At 40.6% G+C, this 4,675-nt stretch overlaps 1 pseudogene; it reads left to right on the top strand.

Moving 5' to 3' along the window:
• The first annotated feature begins 1,055 nt into the window (after positions 1-1,055).
• LOC102841859 overlaps positions 1,056-4,675 on the top strand; it is an 8,344-nt pseudogene continuing 4,724 nt past the window's right edge.

Here is a 4,675-nt window from a genome sequence, read left to right as displayed (position 1 = left end):
CTGGAGCGGCAAGAGGAACAGAAGATATTTCTTGAAAGGAAGACCAGCAGGAAAAATCTAGAACAAAAATGGCAGTCTGATTGGCTACTACAAGAGCAAGTAAGTTGTTCCCCAGAGAGCCATCAATACAAGTAATTAACTCCCTTCAGGACAAACCTCCCTCCAAGTGTGAAACTCAAAGGGAACACACAAGCAGGCATGTAAGCCCTTGGTGACTACGTTGGTCTACTGGTGAGTGAAAGAGGGGGAAAGGTAGTAATGGGCTGAGTTCGAATCCATTCTGTAGACTCTTTTTGTCCTGGAGATGAGAGAGCAAAGAGGAGGGGTTGATGTGTCTGAAGCATGGTGAGAGCTGAGGACTCCTAAGCCCATGGAAAAGGACCTAGCCACAGAGTGCTAGAACTGAGAATGAAGCATCCAGATGATGTGAAGTGAAGAGAGATGTTCAAGAATGCCCAAACTTGCAGGTAGTATCCATTTGACCTAGCTTTGATAGCTTGATGATCAGAACTGGAATAGAGGAAGATAAAGAAATTTGATAAAGGAAACAAGTATAAATTGCTAAATTTTGATTAACTTGACCTATACTGTAGATGTCGTAGCTCAAAATACCAACTGAGCCTATATAAAGTATGAATCTAGGAAAATTGGTAGTTTTTAAAAATGAAATGAAATGCATAAACATTCATGGCCAATAAATAACATAAAGATAAATGGAGAAAAAATTGAAGTTGTCAAAGACTTCATGTTGCTTGGATCAACCATCAACACTCATGGAAACAGCAGTCCAGAAATCAAAGGAGAGGCGTGCATGGTGGTGCTTGTGTTCCATGTTCTCCAGTGTGGTGCAGAGAGAACTGGTTCCTTCCTGGCAGCTGGGGACCTAGCATGCCTCTAAGGCACATGGTAATCAATCACGGGAGATTTCATTGCTCGAACTGTCTGCTGTGTGTGGACCATACATTACTCACCTGCCTCCAGACTGTTCAGGGCTCTGACCCCACTCCTGTCTTCCTGAAGTGGCTTCTTGAACTTAGAGAAGCTGGAGAAGAAAAATGGACTCAGTGGTTGTTGAAGATGTGGCGGTGGTCTTCACCCAAGAAGAATGGGATATTCTGAATTCTGCTCAGAGGAAACTCTACAGAGACGTGATGATGGAAACCTTCAGAAACCTGGCCTCAGTATTCTCTCAAAACGTGAATGGTAGAGAAGACCTATCCAGTGAACATATAATGGTGCAATTAATGAAGAAGAGCACTTGGCTGTCCAGCTCCAAGTCCCTTGGCAATGAAGATTGGCACAAAACCCTCCAGAGTCACACGAGATGTCTTACGATGGAGAATTCCTGTGAAAGTAATGAAGGCAGTCTGTGTGAAAAGACCAGTCACATTTCAGATTGTACTGTGCTACTTGACTACTGTGAGCATGGGAAAGCTTTCCTGGACCATCATACCAGATCTCACATCAAATGTGATACCTCTCAGCGTAAGGAACGTGGAGAAGCCCGCAGCCATCCCTCTCTCCTGATCCATCTCATGAAAACTCTTAAAGGAAAGAAACACCCTAAATTTAAGGTATGTGAAAAGGATTGCATTTGGGGGGGGGGGGGACCTGAATACTCTGACAGCACTCACTGGAGAGAAATGCTGTGAACTTGACAAATGTGGGAGAGATTTCTGTAGCTTGTTACACTTCTGGACACACGAGAGGGATCACAACCGTGGGTGGGAAGGATGTTGTAAAGCCTGTATGCATTCTTTTCTTCTCGATGTATATAAAAGAGTTTATTACATGGAAAAGTCCTATGAAAGAAGGAATGTGGTAAAGCCTTTAGGTTTTCCTTGGCCATCATTATGCATAGAAGAATGCACAGTGGAGAGAAACCTTTTGGCTGTAAGGAATGTGGGAATGTCTTTAATCTTTCCTCAATCCCCATTGCACATATGAAAATCCAGTGGCGAGAGGTCTTTTGAATGTAAAGAGTATGGGAAAGCTTTTAGTCGTTCCTCACACCTGACTTCACATATGAAAACTCACAGTGCTGAGAGGCCCTATGAATGTCCAGAATGTGGGAAAGCCTTCAGTTGGTTCTCAAATCTCATTACACATAGAAAAAGTCACAGTGGGGAGAGGCCTTATGGGTATAAGGAAGTGTGGGGAAACTTTTAGTTAGGCATTGTCCCTGTCTCAGCACATAAAAACTCACAGTGCAAACAAACTTTATGAATGTAAGGAATGTGGGAAAGTCTTTAGATGGTCTGACACCCTGACTACACATAGCAGAATCCACAGTGGGGAGAGGCCCTACGTATGTAAGGAGTGTGGGAAAGCCTTCAGTTATTCCTCAGCCCTCACGGCACAAATACAAACTCACAGTAGAGAGAGGCTCTACGAGTGTAAAGAGTGTGGGAAAGCCTTCAGTTGGTCCTCAGCCCTTACTACACATAGAAGAACTCACAGTGGAGAAAACCCTTATATATTAAGTACTGTGGGAAAGCCTTTAGTTAGTCCTCAAACCTCAGTACACATAGAAGAATTCACAGTGGAAAGAGGCCTAATGGATGTAAGGAGTGTGGGAAGACCTTCATGCAGTCCTCACTCCTCACTACACCTATGCAAGCCCACAGTGGAGAGGCTTCGTGAACGTAAGGACTGGGAAGCCCTTTAGAGATGACACACACCTCACTTCCCATCCAGGAGCTTAGAGTGTAGAGACATTACTCTGAAAACGGAGGTGTGTCATCCTGACTCATAATTTTAAAACAGCAAATTCCGAAAAGTCTGATCAAAGAACAAACTTTGCCATTGAGTGTAAAACCAATATTAATTCAAAGACTGGGTCAATAGACTTATCGTTTTTCTTTAAAAGAAATGAAAGTTTGAATTGTAACTGCAAGAGTGACCTCATTAGTTTTTGTTATTTTCTCAGTCCAAGCTTAATTTCACCTTTCTTAAAGTCTTTGGCTACTGCATATGAACCTGGAGGGAATAATCTTAAGCCAAGGTGGCTTTATATATGTTTTAGTGTTTATGTTGTTATTTTGTATACAATATTTTTGTTATTTAAAAAAAAAAAAAAGAAAGAAATCAAAGGATGTATTGCATTAGGCAAATCTGCCTCACAAGACCTCTTCAAAGTGTTCAAGAGCAAAGATATCAGTGTGAGTTCTAAGGTATGTCTGACTCAAACCATGGCATTTTCAGTAATCTCATATGTATGTGACAGTTGGACAATGAACAAAGAAGACCATAGAAGAACTGATGTGTTTAAGTTATGGCATTGGAGGGGAGTATTACAATTACCATTGGCTCCTAGAAGTACAAACACATCTGTGTTAGAAGTACAGTCAGACTATTCCTTAGAAAAAGGATGGCCAGATTTTGTCTCTCATACTTCAGACACATTATCAGGAGGCACCTATTTGTGTAGCAGGCCATCAAACTTGGTACAGTGGAGGTCACTAAAAAAGAGGAAATCCCCCTAACAAGATGGATTGGAGACAGCAGTAATAGATTGAAGCATCACAGTGACTGTGAGGTTTGCACAGGACTGGGCAGTTTTTTATTCTGTTGTAGGTCACTATGAGATGGTACATACTGGATAGTTCCTGACAACAGCAACACTGTTTAAATTTACACACCAACTACTAATGCAAATGATAAAGAAATTGAAGAATTCTTTCATCATTTTCAATCTGAAACTGATCAGATCTGCAATCAAGATGCATTGAAAATTACAAGGGATTAGAATGACAACATTGAAAACACTAACATTTTGGATACGGAAACAATGCTTGGGATTGCATGTTAGAATTTTGCAAGATTAATTCATTACAAATATCTTTTTCTAACAACTTAAAAAAAATCACCAGATAGGAATTGAAATCACTACATCTGTGGAAAGCAACAATGGAGAAGTTCAATATAGTCAGTCAAAACAAGACGAGGAGCCAATTGAGTAACAACCCATTAAAATGTTCATGTTCAAGTTCCAGTTAAAACTGAAGAAAATTAAAACAAGTCCTCAAGAGCGAAAACATGACATCGAGTATATTTCACCTGAATTTAAAGACCATTTCAAGAACAGATGTGTTGCATCCTGGTGTGGTGCTGTAGGGTAAAGTACTGGATTGCAAGTTCAGTTTGAGCCACAAGGTTAACAGTTCAAACTCACCAGCCTCTCCTCGCAAACTCTATACAGAGTTGTTCTGAATCAGAATGGACATGTTGGCTCTTAACAACAACAACAACAACCCATGCATTAGATGCAAATGATCAAAGAGCAGAAATTTTGTCAAGAACATCATGCATGAGAATGAAAGAAAACACTCAAATGGATGTTAGCTAAGACTCAAAAACGTGCTCTTGAACATAGAGAAGGTAAAGATCAGAAAATAAAAAGAGAAGAACACACTCAGCATTTCTCAAGTTAGAAGAATTGGCAAAAAAAATTCATGACTTGTTTGCAATATTGAAGTATTTTATGGGAAAACCCCACCACTCATCTGTCACTTTGTTGTACTGTGGTGGTTTGTGTGTTGATGTGGTTCTGGAAGCTATACCATGGATATTTTACATATCAGCAGGGTCACCAAGGTGGGCAGGTTTCAGATGAGCTTCTAGACATAGACAGACTAGGAAGAAGGAGACATGGATTACTTCCAAATATTTAGTC

This window comes from Chrysochloris asiatica, unplaced genomic scaffold (genome assembly GCF_000296735.1).
Source record: "Chrysochloris asiatica unplaced genomic scaffold, ChrAsi1.0 scaffold00082, whole genome shotgun sequence".
In the NCBI taxonomy this organism is placed as follows: Eukaryota; Metazoa; Chordata; class Mammalia; order Afrosoricida; family Chrysochloridae; genus Chrysochloris; species Chrysochloris asiatica.
This window is presented reverse-complemented; position numbering and strand designations above follow the sequence as displayed.